General features: G+C 46.0%; 1 pseudogene; it reads right to left on the bottom strand.

Annotated features, from left to right (window-relative positions):
* Positions 1–476: 476 nt before the first annotated feature.
* On the bottom strand, positions 477–957 carry LOC111825550 (annotated as a pseudogene).
* Positions 958–18,460: the final 17,503 nt, after the last annotated feature.

Here is an 18,460-nt window from a genome sequence, read left to right as displayed (position 1 = left end):
GTCTAGCAAAAGCTTTGCCTTCCTTATGTCAGAGGCTCCCAGGCCTTGGATGGGGCAATCCAGTGTCAGGCACAAGTGCAAACCCGGGCAAGGCCTGAGGCTGAACAAAGTCTGTTCCTCTACAGAGAGTCTACAGATCTCTCCAAGGCACAGAACAAGCTGCAGAGGACTATTAAGGCCACCGACATTCAAACGCAGAGCTCAGCTGCACATTTCTGTAGCGCCTGAAAGACATACACAGAAGGTTTGAAACACATAATAAAACCTGTGACGAATGGGCCTCCCCACTCCGTGTCTCACCTCAGGCCACAATTCTTTGTCTAATTATCGTTCAGGGAACATGTGGATTTTTAACATGAAGTTGGAACTAGTGCCGCTAGCAGTGCTACAGCGATTGCCACACCAAATCATTTTTCTTCCAAAGAAAAGAGGAGTCACTTAAAAACAAAAAACAGTACAGAGGTCTTTCATCTTCTTTACAGGTATGATGCCATGAGTTCACAGGGAATAGGTTCCAGCAGCTCAGGCTCCTTCCCATTGGTTCTCCCAAAGTGAGCTCCTCTGGGTGGAGCAGGCTGGCGCTTCCGTTGAATCCAGGTACCTTTCTCTTTGGCTTCCTTCTTTTTCTGATCATTTTCCTTCACACGTTTCAGGAAGCTATCTCGGCTCTTAGAATGTGTAATACGCTCACTACGTACATTCATTCTCCTGGCGAGAATGTTGCCCTTAACTTGTTTGTTTACAACAATGCCCACTGCATGCTGGGTGATATTGTGAACTCCTCCAGCTCTGCCATGGTCACACTGGTGGGGCATTCCTGTTTGAACAGCGCCCACTCCCTTGACGTCTACCACAGATTCGCATCTATGTGGCCGGAGGAGCAACTCCATGTTTCCTAAGAGGCCTAGAGAACACACAGCAGGTGCCTCTCCTCTCTCCCGTCGTGTTGGGCATTTTGGGGAATTACTGGAAGATGGAGGTGCGGCCTGAAGGGAGTGGGAGTCACCTTGTTTATATGCACCTGCCACACCGGAGGGAGATCCCTCAACCATGTTATCCTGACCTTGATCGTTTACTGAACCTAAAGAACTTTTTGTTGTTTATATGAAGTTTAACTAGGCCAATAGCATTTGTTTCCACTGTAGCAGCTGAGAAAAAAAAAAAGAGAGAGAGTAACTAATAGCTTGAAAGGAAACTAACATTGATAGTATTGAGAATCATCACTCACACATAAAAATTACCCATTAACGGCTTGGGCTGAAGAACTGTGCTATGGCTCCATATTTTAAGCATCTCTTAAATGAGATTAATTTTTAGAATGACAGGTAATGCCACTCACAAGGGGAAAATACCAATTTACTCATCATGCTAGGTTACATATTAAAACGCATTTCATTTCATTTTAATCTGGTGAGTCAGAATCTTCACTGGGAGATCAGTTATCACCAGTCTGGTGTGCAGCTCATTAACTGGGGGGTTGTGGGGGGATGAAAAGGAGGCAGAGTTGGGGGGACGAGACCCAGAGGAGAGGGTGGGCTTGGCGTGGGCCTCCCTGTGGGTGGGTCGTTGTCTGGGCTGCAGGAGGAGCCTGCACTGACGAGGCAGCCTGTTTACGATGTAGTTAAGCAACTGCATTTAAATACACAGCACTGTCCTTGATGATCTTGGCTTTGACTTAAGTCATATTTATTTCCTGATTACGAAATAAATGTATAGTGGTCATTGAACACAATTAGAAAAGTTTTAAAAAGCATAAAGGAGAAGGTAACTTTCAAAATCCCATTTCTGGAGACACACACTGGTCACACGGCATTTTGAAAGCAGGACGTGCTGATGGCAAGTGCAAAGCTCTGCGGTGGGAGCTGGTGGGTGTGTCCAAGGAGGAGCACGGAGGCCAGCGTGGCCGAGCAGAGTAAGCCAACAGCAAGAGGGAGAATGTGAAGAGAGGCCAGAGGGATAAATGGGGGCTGGAACTTAGAGCTTCTTGCAGGTCGGAGTAAGGATTTGGGGTTTTATTCTGGAAGCCAAGGAAGGATATTCAGCAAGAGAATGACATACATGACTAATCTTTTTAAATGACCTGGCTTCTTGGGAGAGGGACAAGGGTAGCACAAGGGTAGAAATAGGAAGTCATTTCAGTAATCCAGGAGAGAGATGATGCTGGCTCAGCTGAGGGTGCAAATGGAAGAGGTGGTTAAAAAAAGCGGGGTTAGATTCTGGATGTAACGTGAAAACAGAGCCTAAGGAATGACTGATAAATTGCAGGTGGGATATAAGAGAGAGAGGGGAGTGAGAATGATTCCTATGTTTTTGTCCTGAGCAACAAGAAGAACAGAGTGGCTGTTTACTGAGAATTGGCAGGCGAGGTGGGGGTCGGGGGACAGGAAAACAGATCAAGGTCAGGACAGCAGGAGGCTAGTTGTGGACACATCACATCTGAGACATCACTTAGCCATCCAAGTGGAGGTGACAAGCCGGCGGTTGGATTTATGACTCTGTTGGTGGTGGGACTGGGGGAGGGGGTGATGTCTAAGCTAAAGAATGAAATTGTGGCGTTGTCTACAAGGAGATGGTAGTTAAGGCCACTGGGCTGAATGAGATCACCCAGGGAGTGAGTGTACACAGAGGTGACAAGAGATCTGAGGACCATCCTCCAAGTTAGAGAAGGTGAAGGAGCAGCCCGGGTGGGAGGAGGAGAAGCAGGAGGCTGTGCCTCACCGGTTAGCTGAAGAAAGTCTTTCAAGAAGGAGGCAGTGATCAACTATCAAATCAAAACTGCTGATGGGTTGAGTGTGATTTGCTGAGCAGTGACCACTGGGGTTGGCAATGCTGCAGTCATCCGTGACCTTGACCAGAGCAGCTGCAGTGGAATGCAGGGGGTCCACCGGGGATGGGAGGAGGGAAAGGGAAGACCACAGGCACAGGCCAAACAGCAGCACAAAGCAAATACTCGGCAAAAAGCTCAAGACATCCATTGTCAGTGCTGTGGAATTGTGAAAAGTCCAAGCAGTTGTTTGGGAAAGAGAGACACTCTCCTGTCTGTGGGCATCTGTGAGGATCAGCCTGCTGGGTGTCTGCCAGCTTAGAGAGGGCGATGATGCACGCCACCAAGCGCTCGGGAGAAATGCACGTGTCATTGACACGCCTCTAAAAATGGAACCAGGAAGTCCTTTACCGTCCATTAGTTGTCATCAGAGAAGCAATGCAAAAAAATGAAATAATTTTATAAAAGCAGCTCATTTTTCTGATGCTTTTCACTTTGCAGAGGTGCCTTCACACACATCACCCGATCCTCCACCGGCAGGGGAGGGAGCCGTTATTCCCCAGGTGAGGGAACTGGGACTCCGTCAAGGTCATCGGTGGTGCGACTAGAGGAGGTGGGACCCAACACTTTTTAAACTCCAAATTCCAGCTCTTTCTACTTTATAATCCTGCCTCTCTGAACAGGCAAACATTGCTTACTTATTTTTTTAAGCGTGCTTTCAACAACTCAATACTTCCTATGGGGCAGGCCCTCCTTGATGGGCTTTCCATGAATATACCATGTCATCCTCAGAACAACCCGATCAGGCAGTCACTGTTATTGTCACTCTACAGATGAGGAAACTGAGACAGAGTGGCTCAGCAACTTGCCCAAAGACACACAGCCAGGAAGTTGTGAATTAGGATTAGAACCTCGGCCTTTTGACTTTAGAACCCATGCTCTTAACAACCACATTTTACCATTTTATTTTCCATATACACAAAACTCTTCAGAGAAAATATTGATTTGACCATAGTCCCATGTTGCTTGATGCTTATCCTCGTCCAGAACTTTGATAAATTGAAGGGCATTTTTTGAGCACCCTCAGAGAGTGGTGCTTAGGGTTAGGTACTTTGAAGTTAAGCACAAAAGAAATTGAGATGTGGTTTCATCTTTCAAGGAGGTTACAGTGTCAACCGGAGTGCTGTCAACTGTCTTGTTTGGCAATGAAACTGTGATTCAGGGCGGCAGGGAGAAATACATGGCCTAGTTCATTACGTTATCATTCAACAAATATTCCCTCTCCCCTACACCTTCAACCCATGGGAAGAGTGTACTTCCCCACCCATGTTGGGCTTGGCTGTGTGACCTGCCTTGGCCATGGAAAGGTTGGCAGATACAATATGACTGGAGGCTTTAATGGTGCTTGTAGAGTTTGGCTCCATCTCTTGCAGTTCTTCCATCCACCATGAGAGGGACACGTCCCCAGGAGTTTCTTCATCCTAAATCCCAAAATGAGAGACTGGGGGAGCAGACTTGACTGTGACCTGCAGCCTAGGGCCACGCATAGCTGACTCCAGTTTAGGTCAGCTGAGCCCAACAGAGCCACAACTCAGATGCAAGAATGAGAGTCGTTATGCAGCGTTATTATAGAAATAGTTGAATAATCCGTATGAAAATGTAGGTTGAAAATTCACAAGTGTGGTTTTTTGAAAGTTTAGTTGCCATTTTATAGTCATAAGCTGATTGGCAATACCTACCTGTGAGTTCACCGCAGCCCCAGCTCACAGCCACTGTCTTTCCCCTGGGAGCCATACTTGGAATTGATCTTTGAAGAAGACAAACCCAACTGCTCATTCAGCTCATCTCTTTTTTTTCTTCTTGTTGACATGTTAACCATGATGACTGCCACAACTATAGACTCACTTAGGAGAAAAAGCAGCCTCTGGGGAGGGGACAGACATAGGCAGCTCATTTGAAGTCACGTATAACAACCCAACTTCTCCCCGCTACCTCTGAAATCTTTGGCAGATATCTGACCTAAGAGCAGCTGACCCGTAGGCTGGTCTAAAAAAAGTAATTATCCCAGCCAATCAACTCCCTCCAAAATGTAAGTAGGAAGTATAGAAACTTACAGGATTATGTAAGAAGAGATGCAGAGAAAAATAGAGCAGAAACAGGGGAAGCACCTGTGAAGCCCTCATGGGTGGGCACACAGCCTTGTGGTCAGAACTGCCCTCCAGCTCTATTGTCCATGAAGGTTGACCTGGGATACTTCTTGTCCAAAGTTCCTGAGATGCTCTCTCTATTATTGATCAACTAGAGGCCCGGTGCATGAAATTTGTGCACGGGGTGGGGGTGGGGGGCAGGGAGGGGTGTCTCTCAGCCCAGCCTGCACCCTCTCCAACCTGGGACTCATCAGGGGATGTCTGACTGCCAGTTTAGGCCTGATCCCTGCGGACCTCCCTCTCGCAATCCGGGACTGCTGGCTCCTAACCACTCACCTGCCTGCCTGCCTGATTGCCCCTACTGCCTCTGCCTGCCTGCCTGATTGCCCCTAACTGCCTCAGCCTGCCTGCCTGATTGCCCCTAACTGCCTCTGCCTGCCTGCCTGATTGCCCCTAACCCCTCTGCCTGTCTGCCTGATCGCCCCTAACCACCTCTGCCTGCTTGCCTGATAGCCCCTAACCACCTCTGCCTGCCTGCCTGATTGCCCCTAACTGCCCTCCCCTGCCGACCTGAGCGTCCCTAACTGCCTCTGCCTCGGCTCCCACCGCCGTAGCTTTGTCCAGAAGGAGGACCAGACGACCGGAAGATGTCCAGTCTATCCAGTCTAATTAGCATATTACCCTTTTATTAGTATAGATGTGCAATCTCCCAGCCAAGCCCACACTTACTCAAGCTGACCTAGAAATATTCTGTTCCTTGCACCCTTACATCCACCCTATAAAATACGTCTGTTGTCCCCCTCCCCCCCGACCCTTACCCACATGGCTCTGATTGAGAGAAAAGGCAGCATCCACTTCTTGCATTATTTTGATGACCTTCTGTGATATTACAATATTCAGTTGAAATGCAAAGAGAACCAATTGTAATAAAATACCACCGAGTGTGTTCCTTCCAAAGTGGAGTGCAGAGATGTTTTGCAGGCTGTTGATTAGCACACTCAGCCACAGAACCAGGTCAGACACCTTAGACCAGGTGCGGGGACATGGCAGCCTGAAGGAGAAAGCTGCAGAGGCCTGGGGGGCAGAAAGGGACACCAGGCTCCGAGAGAAATGGTCTCCTGCAATAAAATGAGCACCTCCAACACCTTTGCATTCAGAGAGGACATTCTAATTTCTTCTGAAAGCGCTAAGAACAAATAAGGTTATTAATATGCCCTATTTTGAAAACTGTTTCATCATTCTTAAAAGCGAAATGAGTCATTTGTCTTTCTCACCATCCCTGGACAATGGAAGAGAAGGTTCAAGAGGTTCCATTGTACTTGCTTATTCTACACACTCAACGTGAAGTCAGGGGCCTTAGGCAATAATGTGGATCATAGGCAATAATGGAGGCCATAATCATGACTGCAGATGTATATATTGTATGTTCATTAAGCGATACACATAGGATTTGTGTACTTTACACATTATATCTCAGTTAAAAAAACAAATATCCATAAATAGACAAGTGGATAAAAAAACTGTGGTACAGACTAGATAAAATGGAATATTATTTGGCCATAAAAAAGAACAAAATCTTACCATTTGAACCAGCATGGATGGACCTAGAGGGTATTATGCTAAGTGAAATAAGTCACAGAAAGACAAATACCATATGATTTTACTTACATGTGGAATCTAAAGAACAATATTAACAAATAAATAAAAGAGAAACTGACTCATAGACACAGAAAACCAGCTGATGGCTGCCATAGGGGAGAGGGGCTGGGGGACTGGGTGAAAATGGTGAAGGAACTGAGAAGTATAGGTTGGTAGTTACAAAATGGTCATGAGGATGTGAAGTACAGCCTCGGGAATATAATCAACAATATTATAGTAACTACATACGGTGCCGATTGGGTACTGGAAATATCAGGGGAAACACTTTGTAAAGTATAAGATTGTCTAACCCCTATGCTATACACCTGAAACTAATATAAAATAATATTAAATGTTAACTATAATTGAAAAACAAGGCCAAATAAATACCATATGCAAGTGAGACAGAAAATAAAAGTATACAGTAAAATAGTCCTACTGTGTGTTTTCCTCACATGTGATGCCTCTGATTTGTTTGTCCTGCTCAACCATTTTAAAGAGGCAAAGCCTCAGGGCGTAAATTCCATTGTAAACCCCACTTTGCTATGAAGTTATTTAGTGTACAGTGTTGTGAATTTACCTGATCTTACTCTTTTTTGGATCTTGGGGTCTCTGTTCAACTCTGGCCTTTTCATCTACTGCACCGACTTCTCTCTAACCTTCCTGGAATCATTTCCATTTCTGAAACAAACTGGATTCTGCAAAACCTGAACATGCTCCAGTTCCCTTTCCTAGACCTCTAAATCTTCTGCCCTGGTATCTCTCTGTCCTTTCTATTGGAAGCGGTTGATGTCCCTATTCCCCAGCTATGTTCAATTACCCTGTCGCTTCCTCCCCCCCACCCCTCCCCCACCCCCAAGGCTTCCCGGGTGTGAATGATTTAGGAGGACTCAGTGATATTTAAAGGGACCAGCTTCTTCTGAAACAAGACCCTTTTTTTTTCTACACAAAATGAACCCAGTTAACACCATGGTGAGTTATATACAGCCCTGTTCCCATGGTGAATATGCCAGGCAATGATCTATCACTGTTGGGGGCAGACAGGTGTGAAGGGAGCTTTCTATTCAAGTTATTTAACCATTTTCTTCATCTGTAAAATAGAGAAATAATAGGGGGTGATAGGATTGCTGTGGGAATTATGTCAATAGACATAAACACTAGAACAGCTATTCTACCTTAAGGAGAGTTCTGATCAGAACCATGATGCTCACTGAGCATGTGCAGAACACATCCATGGAAACCAACAACAGCAGGAAAATGTCTCCTTGCAAATAAATGTCCTCACTTGGGAAGGACGAGTTCCAAACAGGAACTGCTATCCTGTTTTTCACAGACAAAGCAGAGAGAATGATTTAAGTTGCGTAGAGAGAATTTCTTTAAAGACTGAGCTGATTTAATTATTAAGGATGTACATGGTGAGTAGGCAGGATAATATCTAGGAGTTCTAAATTATTTACACGTTATTGCTCTCAGTTTGTCAGTCTGACGTGCCTCTTCTTCTCTTGGGGGATTCTGCAGAGTGTTTCTGGCCCAGAGTATTTTCTGATAAAACATCTCCCTAAGAGGACCTTGAAGCATTTTAATCATTTAAAATAATCCGAGTTTCTTAAATTTCTTATCACAAGGATTCTGCTTTTAGGAGCATCTTTTTTCAAGTTGCAGGTTATAGCTTCTACTTTAAGGGGCATGAGATGGAAGAGGTATTTCTAAGGAACATGTCAGCTCTGAATGGACAATCAACTCTCTACTGTCTAAAATTGTGATGGAATGGTAAAGGCAGTATTAGGAAGGTCTCACCTTCCAGATGGACCTGGGAGTTCCACATTGTCTGAATATGCCCATGTGCTGCACTGTGTTACAGTGAAGCAACTACTGTGTCCTGCCCGCACAGCTCCTGGGCCGGGTGCATGAGGGGAAGGGGACCGAGAAGTGCCCAAGCTGCACACACATGAGACGGGGAGAGTATTTGGGAACAGCTATGAGGAGAACGCTGACCAGGCATGAGGGCTCACTGACCAATCCTCGGCTCTTTCTCCTCTTTGACTGTAAGTAGAGAATCAGGCACAAAAGTTCCGTGCTAATTAGTTGTTGTGGGTCTCTCTAGAACATCCCAGATTCTCATCCTTGCTCTGTCTCCCCCCGGGTGAATGATTTTGGGGTCCCAGCAAAGGTCAGGTGTCTAGGATCAATTCTAGAAGAATCTAATACATCCATTATTTTTCTCCTCAAAAATCCCTCAAGTCTTCAGAACCCTCGCTATAAGAAATAGCCTAGGATTGGGGTAGATGGGTTGGGGTGGGGTGGGGGCGGGCAGGAAGCAGGAGGGTTGTACTGGGTTTCTCTTTACCATTTATCCTGATAAAGAGGCTTCTATCTAGGAATCTCTATATCAATATTCTTACCTTGATTGACAACCTTTGGATTAAGGAAAAAAATTAGGACTAAAAACCATAATCAGGGGCGTTCATAGTACTTATTTATTTTCTTTTCATAGCCCTACTATCATCTTTAAGCATCGAACTTCTTCTTGACATTCTGGCCAGCTACAATTGGGCTGATGGATTCTAATGGGGTATTCAGACTATTAGAAGACGTGAAAGGAAGGGTCAAAAGTTCCCAGTCCTCACCCTCAGTATACCTGGTGAGGCCTTGTGAACAACCCACGATCTTCCTTTCAGGGCTGTGAACATCAAGCAGTTCCTCAGTGGTTCTGCTGGGGCAGGTCTTGGCAGTGCTCTGAGGTGATGCCTCTGTTCCCTGGAATGAGGTGGGGACCAGAGCTGTTAGCAAGACAGTGGACCGAGATGCTCCGTCCAAGTTGGTTCTCACATCTCCTCTGACATCCTTTGTTTGACATTAATTTCCAGACTCCCAGGGATATCCTTATTCAAATGCATTAATTAAAGAGCACACCCCAGGCTAATTAGTGAGGATCATTTTTTTTTAAACTATCCTTCTAAGGGCGGATGCTCTCACTGCCCTTGTCCTGCCCACCCACTGCGAGGTGATGACAGGCCCTACCATTTACCACCCAGCCTCCCTGTCTTCTCATTTTTGGCTTGCATCTCTGAATGCTTTCCAGATCCTCTTGCGTTTCTTTCCACAAGCTCTCCGACGGCCTAAGTGTACACTCTGGACCGTTCCCTACCTGCTGCTGTGGCTCTTTCCGGGAACTCTGGATGTGGCCTGGCTAGGACACGGCTCCCGTTGGCCAACCGGCTGGCTGGCCCCTTAATGGCACTGATGGCCTTTTCTTTCTTAGACCTCAGTTTCCCCTCTCTTCAGAGACCTCAGGAGGTCCTCTGTGGCCTTGCCCTTGTTGTATGCTGGTGTGTTAGATCTGCAGAGGTGTTGTCTGGCCAAATCCCCACCTTTTCCTTTCCCCCTATACTAGGAGGAATCCTTTTTACTGCAGAAAGAGGCCTTCTGGCCACTTTCCTTCCTGTCTTCCCCTACTTCAGTTCCTGTCCACAGTAGCCTTGAAGCCTGTGTGCAAGTGTGTATGTGTGGGGTGGGGGTGTCCAGGGAGTGGCTGATCTTTGGGGGATGGGCTCACAAGGCCCTGGTAAAGGATCACTGTATCTTGCTTAATTTGCTTGGGCAGGCGAGGACCCCAGAGGTGGGAATGCAGTCCCCTCCCCTGGCTCGTTTCTGTCACGTCTAAAAGCTGCAGCGCTGCCTCCCGTTGATAGCTGAGCGGCACCCTCTTCCCAGACTCCCAGTAGGAATAGCCCTCCTTCACTGCTTAACCATCCAGCTAACGTATGCAAACTGCTTGTTATGCGCAAAGTTTGTACAGCAATTTTCTGTCATCCTTGCTCTGAAGCCATTCTGAGAGGTTGGCTCTCTTATTCTCCCCATTTTACAGATGAGGACACTGAGGTTTGGACATTGGTAAAGCTCCGCTAGAAACTCTGAGCCCAGAGCCGGGACGCTTGCCCTCACCCCAAACTGGAATCAGCCGGTCTTGCTCTGTGACTGCCCTGCCACTGTCTTCTGAATTGTCAGATTACTTGGGAAGCGGAGGGGATGCTGAGCAAATCCAGGTCGCCGGGCGCTGTCAGCACAGCAGTGTGTTCTGCCTCAGCTGGTCCTTGCTCTCCCTGTGAAAGCTCCAGCTCCCTGTCACCTGGGCTGTCATCTGGCTCCCACGCGTGCCTATTGCGAGACGGTCATCTGTGTGCCGGTTTATTTGGTGTGGCTTGTTTGGGTTCAGTTTTGAGTGTGTGTTTTTTTTCTTTTCTTTTTCAGATTCAGCCTTTCTGCCCCATCCCTTTTTGGAGGCACCGCTCTTCTCTATGCTATCGACCATCTGGGACTAAACCTGCCGGGGCCATCTCTCCCACTCGTTCCCCTCTTATGCTTGTCCCGTGTACTTTCGAAGCCCCTCGCGCACACTCCCTCTTCCTACAAGGTTGCAATGTGTACTCTCCTAGCCCAGCAGTTCCTGGAACACAGTGGACAGCCAATAAATAATTGATGAATGAATGAATGAGTGAATGAATGAAGCTTTTAATATGTACAGTCATGGCACTGACAGAACTGCTATCATGATCCCCTTGAAGGGAGACACATGCTTAATTTCAGGATAGAAAGATTGTGGCAGCTGCCTTGTTCTGACTTCTGTCTCTTTCCTTATCTCCTGTTCATCCCAGACCCCGCCCATGGCTGCCAAACAGAAGCCTACACACAGACTCACACACCAGCCCGGTAAGAGGGAGTCCAGCGAGCACTGGGCTATTCCCATCCCAGCCCACCCTTTCCATAGGGGCTTAGAGGGAAGCTGGCCTCTGTCCTTTTGTTTGGTTGGAGTCAGTGTGACATCATCGTGCTCATCTCAGCCATTGGCCAGAGCGGTTGGGTGCGGCACTGCAGCAGATGCTATATTCTTGTGGAGATACATTCCATCTCCAGCTCTAGACGGGGGAACAGGCCTTATCAAGATGGCCTGGCAGAGCGTGTTATTTATAAACCCACCTCCTTATCACCAAGAAGAATGCCATCTTCCCTGAGAGAGGCTTTTAAAGATTTCTCTGTTAATATTTGCTTCATCATTTCAGCGTCTTCAGCCAGACCTGATCAGACAGTTATTTCTGGATGGGTACAAATTCCATTTTCAGAATTTTTCTTGGCTCCCTGTCCCTGTCCCCTCCACGCTCTCCACCCCCTAGCCTGACTCATCTCTTCTAGAACCTTCTCCGTCCTTCTCAAATCACTGGGAGTGATTTACTAACTGCATTTCCCCGCCAGCTCCTGGATGCTGGCTAGAAAGACTAATTTACAGGAACAAAATGTCCCCAAGTTATCACTGGGTCACGCTCCAAATTCATTTGAGAATCAGCAATTGGAATTAACAATGTTTTTTTCTCATCAGAATAATGGAGGCATGGGGGGCTCAGGATGTCCCTCAGAAGTCATTTTATTCACAGTGAAGCCAAATTGTAATGCAATAGGGGATCTAGTACAGAATATCTGTGTGGTACCGAAGAGGATCTGGGGACTGGGATAAGAGGAGAAATGGAATTTTCCTGCTTTCTTTATGAAGGCAGTTCTAACCCTAGGCCACAGTTTATAATAATTAGGTCTTATGTAGGCAGCCTCGTGTGTGGCCTTAGAGCCAGAAATGATTGGAGTTCAGGTCTGACCCACCTTAAACAAACTTATACCAGCTTGATGTACTGACCAGAATGCAGGTTACTCACCAGCATCGCTGGCTATCAAGCCCTGTGGATAATAAGCATGTGACTACCAGTACGTTTCCTCCTTGGAAGCAGATATGCAAGGGAACCTGGAGGGGGATCAGAAAGCTGGTGGTAGACCTCACTTAGGTCAGGGCATCGACTGTCTCAGGATGGGACAGACATCTTTAAGCCCCACTGTCTCTCCTCTGGCCACACATGCATAATCAGGACTCATGGCTTGCTTCGTTCACTCTCATTTTCCTAGACTTCCTGGCCCTTGGCCACACACATTCTTGTTCTAACCGTGGTGATTTCTTCAATCAGATTAAAGCCAAAATTGGTAGGCCTGGGAGCCATTCTGATTCTTTAAACTTGATGTAATATTACTCAGTTTGTTCTGGTCCAACATGTGTGGATTTTGTAGTTTAACTAGCAGGAAACAATTTAGTTTCTTTGTTCTCAGGGGTCACTGCAATTTGAGTTTCCATCCCTCCCCCAACCATGTTCCAGCTATACCTTCAACTACAGACAGCATCACTATTTTATGTGTATGTATGGGAGGGAGAGTACAATTAGTCTATCTTAATCCATAAAATCCTCAAAATGCAGCAATATTTGCTGTCTCAAATTCTTTTCAGAAATAGCAGGAATGTAAAGTAAAAAAAAAAATACATGAGAGCCCAACTGGCATGGCTCAGTGGTTGAGCATCGACCTATGAACCAGGAGGTCATGGTTAGATTCCCTGTCAGGGCACATGCCCAGGTTGCAGGCTCAATCTCCAGTGGGGGGCATGCAGGAGGCAGCTAGTCAATGATTCTCTTTCATCATTGATATTTCTCTTTTTTTTGTATATATATTTTATTGATTTTTTACAGAGAAGAAGGGAGAGGGATAGAGAGTTAGAAACATCGATGAGAAAGATCGATCAGCTGCCTCCTGCACGCCCCCTACTGGGGATGTGCCCACAACCAAGGTACATGCCCTTGACCGGAATCAAACCTGGGACCTTTGAGTCCGCAGGCCGATGCTCTATCCACTGAGCCAAACCGGTTCGGCTCATCATTGATATTTCTATCTCCCTCTCCCTCTCACATCCTCTCTGAAATATAATAAAAATATGTTTTTAAAAAATAAATGAGAAAATATAGAGTTACTTATCAACTTTCATCCTTATTGAAAACCCCCTTTCCCTTAGAGCAACTGATCTCAGCTAGATGTTAAAAAGAAAAGTGGATGGACTAATTTATACTAATGTGTGAATGACTAGCGAATACCTCTAATACATCCTGGGAGTTTTTTTGTCCTCTTCTTCAATAATTTTTAAAATTTTTGAGTTATTGTTACAATATTACATTAGTTTCAGTCAACAACATAGTGATTAGACATTTACATAACTTATGAAGTGGTCACCCTGATAAATCTAGTACCAATTTGACACCATACATTGTTACTATAATATTATTAACCATATTCCCTATGCTATAGCTATACTTTACATTCCCATGAGACTTTTCTCTTTTTAAAAGAGGATATACAGTGATATGCATGCATCTTAAACCAGTATAATTCCAGGCAGTATCAGCGGCTATTTTGCAGAGCAGAAAAGGTCAGGGGGTATTGTGGGCAAGATTTCAGGTTCAGTCTGGTCTTTTGCTCTGGAGTTTAGCTTTCCTTCGCTGGTTATAACATCTTCTTTTCTTTCTGAGCACTGATCTCAGAGATTCACAAGTCAACAAGGTTTATCACAAAAATTCCCATGTCTGTACCATCAGGACCTCTAGTCATGGGGGTAAGAGAGGAGCCAGGCTGCTCAGAGGAGAGTGAGGACAGTTATTGGCACGTTTGTACAATGGAAGGCCCCTCTACTAGCTTAACCTGACTTTTCATCCACTTCTGTTGTTCAAGTTTTTTCATCTCTCTCCAAATGCCCCATTTCATTTCTTTCTCTCTCTCTCTCTTTTTTTTTTTGGTATGGCTTTTAAAAATGAATTTGGCACCTTGACAATTCAAACATTTCCCTTGCAAGTTCCTGAAATCATTCATGTTTTATTTCCTCTCCTACCTTTTTCCTGTTTCACCTAGCCTTGATTCCCAGGATCCCACTGTATCAAGGTCTTCTTGTTTCCTAGCAACCCAGTTTGATGCTGACTTTGCTGGGTTAATCTCCTCCTCCTTCATTAGCTTCTGAATTTCTCTCTGAGCTTGGGAAGAACTCTCCTACCAGCTATGTGAATGCCTTACCCTCATACTCTGACCCTCATTGCTAGATACTCAGAGGGGCCCCCAGAGGGGCCCCCAGTGACAGCTCCTGACCAACCGAGAGTGGAATTGGACATCATGGATGATTGGTGACATAATTGCATCTAAACTAATCTCCGGCTCTGCATGTGAGCCAGGAAGAATGTTCCTTAGTCAGAGTGAGCTGAGTGAGCTGAGAAATTATATAGGACAAGGTGTGTGTGTGTGTGTGTGTGTGTGTGTGTGTGTGTGTGTGTGTGTTAAACTTTAAATTGGTTACTTTCACCATACAAGCATACTGCTTGTGAGTGCTGGCTAGAATGACCTCTGAGCACTTCTGCTGTCCTTTTGCTGCACAGAGCTGGGCCCCAAACAAAACAAACCAGATGGGAACACCAACGCTGGGGGCCAGGGTGTAACTGGGATGCGCCGCGTAAGGAGCCTTGCCCTCCTCTTTCAGAGACTGCTGACACGTCCTCATGACCACTCTACTGCATTCATGGAAGAGATTCTTTGTCATCAGTTTCCAAGAATCACAGTGACCTAGTTAAGCACCTAATGAATTGGCCCTGTGCATATGTAAAAGATCATTTTATTTGTATCTGAAAGTTTAAGAAACTAATATTGTTGGTACCAAAAAGCTAAAAATGTTTCCACATATGCGATTACTCTCGTCAAATCAGTTTGTAGAACCATTCAACAAACATAGAGTGGGGCGAAAGTAGGTTTACAGTTGTCCATAAGGAAAATAACACAATAATTAATAAATAAGAATATAAGAATAAACTCCGCGTTTTGAGTACTCACAACTGGAAACCTACTTTTGCCTCACCCTGTATTGATTGAGTGCCTACTACGTGCAGGACACTGTGCTTGGCCTCATGGACATTGCAATAAGGAAGGTCCACATCTTCTCTCGTGGATCTTACGATGATCTTCAAGAGAAAAAATCACGGCATTCATTTGGGAAGTGCAGAAGACTGAGCTCTCTCACTGTCTGGTGCCCTAGTTTATCTATCATAGGCATATATTTGGGTTCCCATTTTATTTCCCCCACTAGATTTTAAACTCCTTGAGGGCATAAATTGCTTCATTTTGGTGCCTCTCCTCCGAGCCCTCTGCTGTGCTTTCTCGTGGCTTGGCTCAGAGCTTGCTTACTGTCCTTCTCCCCTGGGTGTAGTGGCTAATGCATGCTAAGTGCTTATTGAATGTCAGATCCCTAGCATTCACGACCTCATTTACCCAAACAACAACCCTACACGGAAGCTGCTATTATGCACTCCATTTGACATTGTTCTTACCTTGATCTATAGGGCGAAACATGACCTGACCCAGCCTCAGCTCCTTTTACTCCCCCCTCACCTGCCCCTTTGCTCACAGCTCTCAGCCACCCTGGGCCCTTGTATTGGTTGGCCACACCAGGTGTGCTCCCACCCCAGGGCCTTGCTCAGCTCTCTGCCTTGCTCTTCTCCCAGACTGCTACCTGAGCCCTCTGCCAGCCCACCCAGATCTGGCCCAATGCTTCCTCTTCACAGAGGAATTCCCTGACCTATCTGCCATAGTGACCTCTGCTGCTCACTATCATCTCACCCTGCTCTGTTTTTCTTCAACGCACTTACTATTATATGACATATTATGTATCTGTTGTTTCATTATTAATATGTTTGTTAACATCAGAATGCCAGCTTCACTTGGGAGGGATTTTGTCTGTCTGGTTTAGAGCCAGGTCCCCAGGAAATGCAACTGGGAAATGCCAGGGATGGGATTTGAACCCATGTCCTCTGATGCCAAAGCCCACATTCTGAACTACTGTATGTGTGTGTGTGTGTATCTTTCCTTCTTCTCCACTAAGCTCTCAGAATCTACATGAATCTACATGACAAGGACTATTTGTTTTATATATTGTAGCCTAAATGCTTAAAGAGCCCGGCACATGGAGGGGATTTTTATACATGTCAGATGAAAATTGTTCAGTTGGCTATATGATGGTTTGAACAGGCAGAGAGAGGCACGTTTCCGATAAGGACATAGTGCAGACAGAGGCATGAGAGCTGATGAAACATACTGGGAATAGCAAAATACCATTCAGCAGAGTTAAAACGCCTACACAAGAGGCCAGCTTATCACCAGGGGCAGCTTAGACAGTGTGAAAATTAAAGTCTATTGGGTATGTATGATCACTGTCCATTCCCTTTCATCAGCTGGGGTCTCTGTCCTGTACCTTGCCATCCAGTGCACATGCAAGTTTAAATGCCTGAAATGCTATGCTGATCTTCCAAAGATGTCATTATGATGAGATGGAGCTGGGGGAAAAGTGCTTGTCTTGAAAACAAGGACAGATGGCAAATTGACAGCACGATACAATGGCCACAGGACTGAACACTGGCCCTGAATGCCTACCAGACAACAGATGTGACAAAGTTTGCAAAGAGTTTGATGCAAAAGATCTCAATGAATTTGGAGGTGGCTGAACAACCAACAGGATTTTGTTTTGTTACTGAAATGCAGAACTCTGGGCTCTCAAAGGTGAACAATGGTTTGGTAGAAAGCCATGGTGGAATTGGAGAAGGGAGACAGTGACCGAGTGCAGAGATGGGACTGTGTTTTGCACAACTAATCTCTTCTAAGTTTCTCCTCTAGAAGAAACGCCCACAGGAACTGGGAGGAGCTGCTCGCTGAACACGCCTAGAGAAATGGGTCTCTGTGGCACAGGCAGCGGGCGTGGCAGCCATGGAGGTACTGCACGCTCACCTCCTCCAAGAGAAGCTGCGATGAGAGTAGTTCATGGGCAGCCCCCCCGCTGTGCACCTTGGGACCTAACGCAGCATTCATGTGGAAGCCTTGCTGCCCAGGGTGGGACTCCTCTGATGGCCATTTATGCACAAGGGCTCCCTATCGGCCCGGCTGAGACTTTGCCAGTCCTCCTGCCAGTTCTCCTTGCCCTTCTCCTTGCATAGCTATCATAGTGGTCTGAAGGCTCTCCCTGCCCTCTCCCCTGTACCCTTCACAAACCTTCCCGTCTGCAGGTTTTATTCTGTTTGGCATCTGAGGACCCAAAGTAGCACAGGAGGCCTCAGGAAATAGTACATAAAATTCCTCCACTGGAAAAAAAAAAAAGTAAAACCATTAAACCATCCACTGCTGGATGAAGAGGTGATTGATCAGGCAGGGCTTTCAAATATCCACTCTCCGGACATTTTCAGAAATGCAAGGAAACAGAAATAACTGCCACGGAGAAAAGTCCTTCGTCCAAAGCTATTTTGAAGTGTCTCCGTAATTCCGAGTTCTGTTAGCTCCTGTGAATGCACCTAGACTTGTCAGATCAAATTCTTGTCCTCTGCCAGGATTTGGAAGTTTCCCGCTGAGTGGCCAAGGGCAATGATTGAACTCGGGGTCCTGAATCTTGATTGGGTGAGGACTGGCCCAAATCTTATCTCTCTCCAGTCTCTCTGGGATCGCCAGGGATCATCCCTGTGAAAAAGCATAACCACGTTGCACTTTCCAGCTGGTCTTGCTGGACTGCAGAGCAGTCCTCACCCATCTTCTCGTTGCCCAGCGGGCACCCACCGGTGAAAGGGCGTCTCTGCAGCACACTTTTTTTTTTTTTTTTTAGCGTTTGAATGATTTGCCAGTTTCGCCTCACTATGTGCTTAAAAGTAAAACATAATTGTAAACTGAATTGTTGCAACTAGAGAGGCCAAACCAAAAGAGTGGCACCCCTTGCCTTTGGTGGAAGAAATATACACTAGGCCGTGTGGAAAATGATTGCGGGAAAAACGGAGGCTCGCAGCGGCCCAGCTCTGCGATTGTAAAGAAGCAGCAAGGGCTCTGCCTACAAGGCCACCTTCTTGTGTCGAGACTTCTTGAATGACTGGTTTAAAGGGCACTGAAAAAAACTTAACCACGGTCATTCTTCTTCTCTCAAATCAATAAGTGAGAAAATAAAATACCTATGACTCGGTTGAATCAACTCCTCTATCAAAACCTGAGC

Source organism: Myotis lucifugus, unplaced genomic scaffold (assembly GCF_000147115.1).
Source record: "Myotis lucifugus unplaced genomic scaffold, Myoluc2.0 scaffold_0, whole genome shotgun sequence".
Lineage (NCBI taxonomy): Eukaryota > Metazoa > Chordata > Mammalia > Chiroptera > Vespertilionidae > Myotis > Myotis lucifugus.
Note: the sequence above shows the minus strand (reverse complement) of the source record. Positions and strands in the feature narration are given on the sequence as shown.